The sequence below is a fragment of the Diadema antillarum genome, unplaced genomic scaffold (assembly GCF_040938485.1).
Source record: "Diadema antillarum isolate AM-2024a unplaced genomic scaffold, OU_Dant_1.0 scf00000010, whole genome shotgun sequence".
Taxonomy (NCBI): Eukaryota; Metazoa; Echinodermata; class Echinoidea; order Diadematoida; family Diadematidae; genus Diadema; species Diadema antillarum.
This window is the reverse complement of record NW_027270899.1, coordinates 2,247,459-2,258,996: the sequence shown is the minus strand read 5'-3', so window position 1 is coordinate 2,258,996 and position 11,538 is coordinate 2,247,459. Positions and strand designations below refer to the sequence as shown.

General features: G+C 39.2%; 1 pseudogene; it reads right to left on the bottom strand.

Annotated features, from left to right (window-relative positions):
• Nucleotides 1-400: 400 nt before the first annotated feature.
• The window catches only part of LOC139720194 (zinc finger protein GLIS3-like), a 114,438-nt pseudogene continuing 103,300 nt past the window's right edge, over nt 401-11,538 (bottom strand).

The window sequence follows — 11,538 nt, the reverse complement described above, 5'->3', positions numbered from 1 at the left end:
TCACACATTCTTCAGATTTGAAACCATACTGAAGATGGATCCACAACAGTCACAGTCTGATAAGTAGTCTCCATTGACAGCCTTTTAGTTGATTAAAACAAAAATTTCCCCACAATCATCGATTGCTGTGAGTGTAGCCTCCACAATCATTTTTCCAGGCGTCTCAATGCTTTTTGTGCGCCTCAGTCTTCACGAACATCATTCACCCACATATCCTCCATGTGTGTTCGTCTTCCTGGATGAAAGCAAAATATTTCGTGTTATTTCTCTGCCGATTCCAGAGCAGAAGATAACATCAAGATGAAGGACAGGGGAAATAAAATCAGCCAGAGAGAGAGGGAGCACATTATACAATATGGATGAGAAGCACAGTATGGTCTTTTGAGCACCAGATATTTGTGTTTTAGGGGGCAGCTTTTGTTCGTTCACTCGCTTGGGTCCCACGCTCTTTCCGTCCGACCGTGGATCACGATGCTCCGTCGGCGTAGACCGCCGAGAGCTGGCTGGGACACCGGTCCACGGCGTTCATCTGGAGGAGATGGCTGTCCTCCGGGGTGTGGCCGGCGGTCAGGAGAGAGCCGTGGAAATCAGCTGCTGTCGAGGTTATCTCCACATTACTGATACCTGGATGGAGAGTAGAAAAAGAGAAGATGATGATGACGATGATGATGATTCGGAGCATCTGTATGGCACCATATACTGTATACACCATATATTCCGCGAGTCTAAATTTTGACGAATCAGGAATTCCCGACGATTTCGCGAGTGGTTAAATTCGCGACCGTGGAGCCTTGTACTGAACGGAGAAGTGCACACGCGTATGTCACATTCACATCGGGATCAGAGTCAATATTTTCGCGTGTCTTTAATTTCACGAATAGCACCTGACTCGCACAATTCGCAAAAATAAAAACCTCGCGAAATATTTGGCGTATACAGTATCTGTTTAATTCTCTGTGTGCCACATTAATTTCTTGTTCATAGGTTTGTGTGTGACATTTGTGCATATTTGACTCATTGGTGCAAAAAGGGTTAAACAAATATTCAAAGGTGTAGACTCCTCCAAGAGGAATACAGACAAACAGATAGAGAATACACAGGGAGGAAGAAAACTAAAGGGAGATTTATTTTTTTTTAAAGAAACAGGGAGATTCCTGCATCTCACTGGCCATTAGGCAAAATGGCACAGAGGATAACAAGTTGGGTCACTTTAATGAATGTTACAGAAAAAAAAAAAACTTTTGACAGTAGCATAAAGTTCTTTAGAAACACTGACTGACATTGAGATTCCTTTGCAATAACCAATGCATTTCTATTTGAATACTCCATGATAGTCTTATGCAATTGATGTAGCAAGCTGTCTGAATTAAAGTGGTTGATGAAATGCTACCCGACAGACACACATTCAATACCGGTATCTTCTTGACATATTTCTCAGTCACTGCAGTATTTGGTGACATTTTTGTCTGAAAGAGTGTTGACCCACATGAATTAATGCAAAGGTTCGGAAAGCTGCTCTCCTTCCAAGAAAACATATATATCTTCATCATGGCGTTATCATCTCAAAAAATTCCACTTATTTGATGCCATAAGTGCCTGATCAAGAAAGGGCTTCTAAGTTGGCATTTCATCAAGCCTCTTTTGTAGGTCTTCCTGCAACCAGGGATGCTGACAATGAAATGTTCGAATCAAGGACTTCTGCAACTTTGATTACTTGCTGATACAGAGAGAGAGAAAAAAATAATATAGCAGCCACATCCTGGGGCTTCAGTTTTTTAGCTGTATACACATCAGTCTTTAATTAACACAGCGAAGGCCACTGCAGTTCTTATTCAGTTCTTTGATGCAAGAGAATATGGCAGCTTTAATTGCTGAGAAAAAGAAATGATTATAAATGACACCCTCAGACAGGGTGACTTCACCTTTATAGATTTTAATCTGATGATTCACTTCACTTCTGACGCACAGAAGATGTTTAGGTTTATACAAACATATGGTATCACATAGCAGTGTGATTGTTATCACGACAGACATATTTTCTATTCTTTATTTGCATAGCACCTGACAAAACATTCTACTGTCTTATTGTCTGTAGTGTCTCCTCTATATTCTCAGTCAATATGGGGTAGTGAATTCATATTACATATCACACGGCATGGTACAATGTGCAGAGCATAGGCCAAAAAGTTTGAAGGGAAATTCAGGTGAATGTTCACATGACTTCAAAGTAAAAAATAAGTGGAACTGGAGAGGTTTCAGTAATATCAGATATGAGGTGTGGTAGATGGAGATGTTACATAAAAGTATCTGTCCATGTTATAGCAATTGTTCTTGATGAATAGAGTGATATATCAAATAAAGAGAATGAAAATTGTATACAACTGTAGTTTAAATCGGATGTCAAGCACAGAAGTTATGAAATTAAAATCTTTAATAAAATGGTGATATTGGTTGCCTGTGAATATGCAAATTAGATGAGACAATGATGTTGACACCTGACTGATAAATAGCGAGCTTTAGATTTGTGACGCTAATGCTTTAAACGACGTTCATTAGACCAAAATGGTGTTCTGCACACGCGCGAGACAGCTGTTTACATTGTCCAACCCAGGAGATTGCGTCGTCTTAGCGTGCACGTGGCAGACCTACAGCTAACTATTAAAATTTCTAATAGCTCAGGTACATCATCTGAATACTAAGCCTTGAATCCTACACCTACCTCTCTCATTGATGGAGTGTGCTGACAGGGCCCGCTCCAGATTCTCAAAGGGCGAGAGGGTGGCATCATCCAAGGTGGCCAGGCCGACGCCCCTCATCAACCCCTTGGGGTGGTGGTTGTTATTGTTGTTGTTGGCGGAGGCCACAGCGGTGGTCAGACTGAGGTGCCTCTGGTTGAGTGGCTGCAGCGTCTGCAGGGTAACACCAGCCTGGGGACGGTTATTGGGGCGCTGGCCCAGGACCGGTGGGTAGGGCTGCCGGAAGAGGGGTTGCCGCGGCAACGTGGGTGACATTGGTACCATTCCTGCCAGACTGGAGGAGAGCGGTGGTGGCTTGGGACTCAAAGCAGCTTGGCCTAGAATGCAAAGTCAGAACAGGCATAACATAGAAAATAGTGTCAATACAGTCGATACCATTCAAGAAGGACTAAAAAAAAAAAAAAACAGCATATAAACAGAACATAATGTCCTGATTGAGCTGTAATGACTGTACTTCATTGTACATTCTCTCCTTAAACTAAACAAATTCCCCTCTGAACAATCGTGGCAATATCACTGTGAAGAGTCAACATTCCCAGCAATATGCACACTGCACCAGTACGAATGCACAGAGTACAAACATACGCAATTTCCCTTGAAATTATAATAAATGGCAAATCATAATAATGACAACATTTTTTCATTAAATCCTCCACACCCATATGGATGTAACTTTGAAGCTGTCATCACTTCAAACAATTGCTTGTGATAGTCTTGCCATCTGCACTACCAAAATTGTAATTATCTCCCAAACAAGGTTTTTATGTCAAAGGTATCTATGTAAACTGTATGATATTTGTCTGTTTATGGCTTGGTTAAGAATCGGTCATTTATATCATATTACTGTAGTTGTTAATATTTATTATCAAATAAATGCAGGAAAGTATCTGGAAAAACATATTTTCACTGTAAATTAGATACAGACATCATGGAAAAAGAGTATGGGTCCTCCATATTCTGGCTGATAACATAATTTCTTTGTCATTCATCAGAGCCCATGCATCATTTGAGAAACCTTAGAAATGCACCAAAGCTTGTTTTTCATTTCGCTCACTTAAATTAGATTGCATAATTCGTCTGTTGCTAGGGGGCTGCTTGATTGATGGATCGAAAACAGCCTTCAAGGAGACTTCATTCCTTGGATATATCTACATTAAATCATGATGATGAGTTAAGAAGTGAACAAATTATACCACAAGACAGTCACGCCAAATACAATGTGAGTAGGGCATATGAGAGTTACTGTATATGCCATACACAATTGTATGTTTAGCAAATCTAATGTTCGCGAATCAGGACTTCTTGACAATTTCACGATCATGAAGTTCAGCAATGAACGGAGAAATGCATGTGTGCATGTTGTGTTCATGTTGAGATCAGAGTTAATAATTTTGTATGTTGTTGAATTCACAAATAGCACCTGACCTGCGAAATTTGCAAAAATAAAAACCTCATGAAATATATGGCATATGAATACTTGCAAAACCTATTAAAAAAAAATGCTGAAGTTGTTTGCCATACATTTCATGATTGTTCTATGCATAAAAAGGACCCGAGCTTATTTTCTCCAAACACTTATCTTTTATATTAGTTTACTCAATGATAACTATAAAACCTGTAGGAGCTAATCCCTTCCTAAAATTCAGGAATCATAACACTGTTTTGTCGTTGTTGTTGTTGTTTTGCCTTATTTTGTTTGTTTGTTTGTTGGTTTGTTGCTGTTTTAATTTTTTGATGTGTGTGTGTGTGTGTATTTTTTTTTTAAGGGAATCTAACTAGTTCAGAGTTCTACACTAGCTACATAAGATATCAGGTTGGCTATTTGATGTTCCTAAAGCCTGCCATGTTAAATGACTGTAATACTCATCAATCAGACTGCAAGTATAAAAACAAATGTTAATTTTCACTCTAAGATTTTCCTATCAGAATCTGTTCTCTCTATATATCACAATGATCAAATCTGTCTATAAGACAAATTTCCATGCAGCATGAGAATCTTCACAATGCTTCCAGACAAGAAAAACCCATTTTCTATCATAATTCTTTGAGGACTGAAAATTTGGATAATGCTGCCCTCATGTGCCCATACTCATTTAGTCTCACTGCCAGTGCCAGAGACTCCAACTGTCCTGTTTTCGACGGGAGATCTCCCGCCGAAAGCCCATTTTTGCAAAATCTCCCGTTCTCCCGTTTGAGATTTAATTTCTCCCGCCCTGGCTCTGTGTCTCCCGGTGGAAAGGATTTCTTACTTATTGCTATCGTATGTTGAAAAAATAAGCCTTAGATAGCACCAGAGAACATCTAGAACCCTAGGAACTTCGCGTTTCGCACACATCAACTTGGAGCCTCCCATTTGCTAGGGGTTTCGGGCGGGAGAATCTCCAGTTCAGGAGGTGCTTGGGGTTGGAGTCTCTGCAGTGCACACTGCTACGCATTTTTGGTGAGAATTTCAGCTCATCATAAGAAGTAAACTTACTAAACATGGCCTGGGCCCTTTTGCATAAAACCCTTACCGCTGGACTTACCGCTCCTTTCTAGCGGTAAGTCTTCAAATTAGCGGTAAATTTTATAATCCTTGATGCTGATTGGCTGTGACGCCTAATTTTGACGGTAGCTACCATTGAAATTCAATGGTAAGTTTTATGCAACGGGCCCCAGGTCACTGCAGTACAATGGTAACACCATGCTACATTCAACTTCGCTGTAATAAATTGAGTAAAAATCAGATAAACAAAATGGTGGCAGCAATCATCGTATTGGACAAATAAGAAAAATGTTCTAAAACTTCTGAGAGTCATTTCTGCTATGATTTCAACAACCAGTGATATCAACCACAACCTGATGCCTGCAAACTGCAGGAGATAATATCACTGCTCCACAAGTCTCCCACTAACCTGTACATCAAACTTTCTCAAAATCTCCTTTTTTTAAAGCAAAATACAAAGAAACAAGTACTGACTTCCACATGAAATCATTGTAGTCTTGAAAACAAAGAGCAATGGTGACTCCTATGGGAAGCAGGACTGTATGAAATGTAACAAGCTAATCCTGTAGATAATCACTAAAACTGCTCTAATAATACTTCTGTGTATAAGTAGAGGGTCACCGAGTGATGAAACCATAGTCCCTTCTAATTTTCATGAATGGCTTCAACCAATATTGCCATTCAGTAAAATCATGTGACACTTTAAGATTCTTTAATACTCTATGTCCATTTTGTTGAAACTTGTGCAGTCCTGTTTGTGTAATATTCCCTGATTCATTAAAGGCATTATTTACCATTTGCCGATAAAACAAAAACCCAGCTTTAGTGCTTCAAAATAGTTCTAAAATATGAGTTAGAGAGAGAAACAAGCAATGTAAATATTTTAATCAGTTCAATCAACATTAAGTATTGCTAAATATACAAAATGTGAACAATAGTTATAATAAAAATTTTTCTAGAATAAATCGTCTACAGTTATACGGTTTACTGAGAAAAATAGTGATGTATCTCCTTATATTTTAGGCTTTTTATATTGCAAAATTTCAATATGGTAGGATGTTTTGTGATACAACTGACCTACACATATGCATCAAACGTGATAACTCAGACATTCTTTTTTTCTCCAATTACTGTTCGCAATGGTAAACAGTACCTTTCAAGTCAACTAGAAGGGGATGGGGAAGAAACTGCACTTTTGCGAAGGTCAAAGGTAACTGAACTGGTCCAGTAAACACTAAAAAAAAATGAACACATAGCACCGAGAAATCAAGGTAACATTGGCAAGTCCTATTTTTCTTCTGTCTCCCCCTCCCCCTTCTCTAATCTTGAGAGGACGGAAGGGGAGGAAAGGCTCAACATGATCAGAGGACATACAAACAAAATCTGAAAAAAAAAATCTCACAAAAATTCATAAATGCATTTGAGAATTAACATCCTGCCAAAAATGTGAATTGGTATGCTATGAAGGTAGACTGGGAAATATGTAGGAAACCCCTGGTGAACCAACCCACCAAAGCCTTTGTCACCCAAGGGTACAAAACTGCGCCCCCTGCCGATCTCGTGGCCAGGTCGGACGGAGGGGAAGGACAGGGGCGGAGGGTAAGGGCAAACGTGTCTGGTAGGAGCAGGATATTTGGGCCAACAGTGATATCTAACATACACCATCTGCAGCTAACTAATGATGTGGATAGCATACATCACACAAACTTGCTGATACATCTATGAAAGTTACATATAGGTCCCGTATAATACAGTATATATTCATATACATTTAATGGTACTCGCAAAATAATAAACGAACACAATATCTTTGTTACTATGGGTACGATCTACGCCTGTTGTATTTCAATAATTTGAATCTAAGAAAGGATATATATCGAAAATTTGTGTGAAGGATAATATCAGGGGAAATTTAAAAAAAAAAATCATCTCTTAGTGCTCGTACATATTAAAAGGGATTCTTTTTTCCCCCTGTAAGCTGCATCCTCAAATAGATGTTATCTATGCTAAACTTTCAAATCTTATATAATATCCGTCTTACTAAGCTCTGCAGATCCAAAAAAAAAAAAATACTGATATGCGCTAAGACAGGTTCTGAAGGGAACCAGCCTTTTTTGCCCAAACATGGGGAAATTTTACGTATGAAGCATGCCAAATCAAATTAAAAAAATATCAAATTTTTGTGGTTGAGAAGATGGAAAAACAAACACACTAATAGTGTGAAACACTACCTGTTACTGGCTGTATGATGTAACTGGCTGTATGATGTAAATGTGTTGCAGGAAATTCCATGACAATTTTTAGTCACATAATCCCTGCATCCATGCTGGATGGCTTTTCTGTTATGTTGTAACAACAAAAGGTACTGAGGGGAAGAGGAAATTAGAGTGAGTGTGATTACTCAAAGGACAGGGAATCCTAATAGAAGATCAACCGCATATCAAAATATTTTTGTCTGCCCTCAATGCGTCCAGGCTTCGTGCAGACCCCAAATGCAAGGTAGAACGATGCTATTATGGAGTGGAGGTATGAAAAGTTGTGGTATTAAGAGGCTGAGTCAATTTCTACCAACTTCTCTGGTTCGGCCTCCTTTTTTTTTCTTTTTTTTTTCTTCTCCTTTTCGCCAGAGGGATGGATTTAACGGGCTCGTTTTCATGCTTTGTCTGCGTTTTCAATAGTTAGAGAAAGAGAGAGAGAGAGGTGAGGTGACTTCGCATTCTAAACTGGGTCACTAATGGTCACATGTGGATAATGCGTGTGTTCAACATCTTTAGAAGTACAGGGCAGTAGTGTAGCTCAATGTCTAGTTTATTACATATTTTTTTTTAATTAGTAGTAGTAAGTAGTAGCAGTAGTAGTAAGTAATAGTTGTAGCAGCAGAAGTAGTAAGTAATAGTTGTAGTAGTAGTAGTAGTAGTAGTAGTAGTAGTAGTAGGAGTAGTAGGAGTAGTAGTAGTAGTAGTAGTAGTAGCTGTCATCGTTGCCAAAGTAGTAATACAGATAATAGTACACGTAGCAAGTATTGGATATGTATTGAATATATTGCTTGTCATCCAATAATAGAAGAGGTATCTGATAACAGTAGGAGTGGTAAGAGATGGGGTGGGGGAGGGGGTGTGATGAAAATCAAATGTGAAGAAATAATCCACATAAGCGTGTAACAGCAAAATTAAACCAATGGCAGAAAAGCAAAACCTTGTCCTTTTTTTTTTTCAAGTAAACAACATAAAAGTTGTAATCTTGAGCTGAAACTACAAATAAACACACAAACAAACATACACAAACGTACAGAATAGAACAGGTGAGACCTGCTAGTAGGACTACTAAAAAAAGGGACAAAAACGAGTTCTGAATAGGAGACAGAGTCTGAAAAATAACCTCATTTGCACTTTGTCCTCAGTGTGTAACCAAGATGGTTGTTTGTTATTGCTTGACAGGTTGCCATGGCAACTGACATGTCTGACCACACCAGTATTCTGTGGGGCAGATTGTGTACGCTGGCAAAGAGGAAAACACAAGCAGGTAAAGAATACAGGTGAAAGAGATTGAGAGAGAGAGAGAGAGAGAGAGAGAGAGAGAGAGAGAGAGAGAGAGACAGACAGACAGACAGACAGACAGACAGACAGACAGAGGGGGAGAAAGAGAGATGGATGGGGGGGGGGTGTAAAAGATTATATCTAAAGAGAGAGAAAGTTTATTTCAGTGGCCCTTGGCATATACTATTTTTAGTAATCTTTTCCAAGTCCAGTTCATGAAAACTAAAGAGCTAGCTGTCTTTGAGATCATCACCCATTCAAAGATCATAAAAGCAGGCCTTAGCACTTGTAACCAAATCCCAGCTCTTGCAGAATCTTTTCAGCCAGGCCACGAAGCAAAATCATCTGGAATAGTGGCTTTGTTGGTGATACTGATCTCTTGGCATCAGACGTGGGCAATTGAATGATCCGCTGATTACATTATAATGTAAACATGCATTATCTGTGCTCAGTCATTTCTTTGTGCACAAGTGCAAAATGTATTTGAATGCCACTGAATGCTCCACATTTGTCTGTTCCACCATTAAAGGCATTATTCACCATTTGCTGATGAAACAAAAACCGAGATGTAGTGCGTCTAAATAGTTCTAAAATGTGAGTTCGGGATAGAAACAACCAATATATGGAAAAATGCTAATCAGTATAATCAATGTTAAGTATTGTTAAATATATAAAATGTGAACAACAGTTATGATAAAATCGTTTCTAGAATAAACCATCTACAGTTATGGCTTATTGAGAAAAAAGTGAAATCTCCTTAAATTCTAGGCTATACTGCAAATTTTTGTATGGTAGGATGTTTTGTGATACAACTGACCTACTAGACATATATGCATCAAATGTTATAACTCAAACATTTTTTTTTTTAAAATCACTGCTCCCAAAGGTAAACCGTACCTTCAAGCTGAACATTGTATCTACGAGCTTCTCTCAAAGTGAGTCTGTCGTCAATGTAAGCACACTACTTGTTCGGTTGCCCGCACTTAGTAGGACAAGAGCATTTGTATAGTCTGTGCAAAATTCGCAAGGAACTATAAATTATCCACTGTCAGTTTCTGACTGCCCGAACCTGGTGCAAAGTTTGCTTGGCTGGATCCCAAGCATCATATACATCTCAATCATGTATAATATAATGTCGTGCGTATGGCAGAATGTTGTTTACCCTATGCACACTCCCACACTCTAATGACAATCTGCCATGTGCGGGGAAGCGCTGTACCGACAATCTGCCATGCACACAACAAATAATTGCGCTTGTGTGCTATATGCATTCTATATGGCAAAACAAGTCAAAAATTGGGAAGGTTTTACATTCTCTTGTTAGGAAATAACTTTATATCAATATCTTCAAGGAGTCACTGGGGAGCTATAGATTTGTGGCGCGGATATTTAGATGACAACTGCGTTGGCCATTCTCTTCTCTCCCTGCGTCGTGTTGCAAAGTAGCTTTAGATTATGTGAAGACGCGACCTGTAAAAAGTAAAATGGCACCCCATATGATGAGTGCATCAAGTACTTGTCGCTCGCTGTGTCGTGAATGAAGTGGCCGTAAAAATGCCCCAGAACACGTAGTGAAAAGTCAGACCACGAGAGATTGATTTTGATAAGCGATTTTGCACATGCGCAGAACAGGTTTTTGCTCAGAATGTCCACATCGTGAAAATCTAAACTCCCTACTCTCAGAATCAGAGAAACGTGGCAGTTATGTTTCTGAACATTCAGATACAATGGGTCACCACATTTCTTTTTTTTTTTTTTGTCGTCAAGATAGTTTAATTAAGTCCTTATCTTCATACTTTGCTTCCTGCTTTGCCAATACGGAGCTTTTGATTTCAGAATGGGAGGCAAAAAGGATGGTAGGTAGCAGGTAAAATCAATCTGTGCATGCACAAAACCGAACATCTCTCTGTTCTGTTAATTCTCAGGACAGCTCTCCGTGGAAGTAGCATTCTGTCTGTAAAGAGAATGAAGCAGCTAGCTAATGTTTTTAGGTACTGCCGCACATGCATGAGACAGCTTACACAGAATACTGCATGGAATTTAGTGTCCCCAGCGCAGTCCTCAGATATCAAAACAGTCAACATCATCAGAACCGAGTGAGAAGGGGACGATGGGTTAACTCTCCATTCTGCATGGTGCACGGTCCCAAATCAAATACTCCCTAACAAAAACTATAAAGAAAACCCACAAGTTAAACAGGTATTGATGGGATATTCCCACAGAAATCTCAAACGTGTGGTGGTTTTGCAGAAATATTCCTCCGAGAGTAGTATGTTTGAGCCGACTGTCAGGCAACATTGACATCCAGCGAAGAGAAATGTCTGTGGAAGGACCAACAAGGGGACATAATCCACACCATTAATATCACAACAGAGAGAAGCTTAACATACCTCATGCCGGGCCTCACAGGGGTGGACTAAAGCAGGTATTAAGAAAATCAAATATTGTAAATTTGTTTGGCTTTCTATTTGGTTTGTTTTTGTGGTTGGCCTAGGTTGTTACTTCTTGCTGGAACTATTGGGAATGAAATAGAGGAAAGAAGAGAATATAAAAGTTGGAAACTGAGATGATTTCTAAACTGGTTAACTTTACAATTCATCAAGCGTTGCCAATTTGACAAACTCTTGTTACCTATCAACTTCTTATCTCGGTGAATTCCATGAAGATTAGCTTTTCTCAGTCTGTTATTCCTTGCTCGCGATTAATGAGGCACTTTTGTGTCAGGTTTCACAGCGCATGCTAAAATTGATTGCACAGGAAA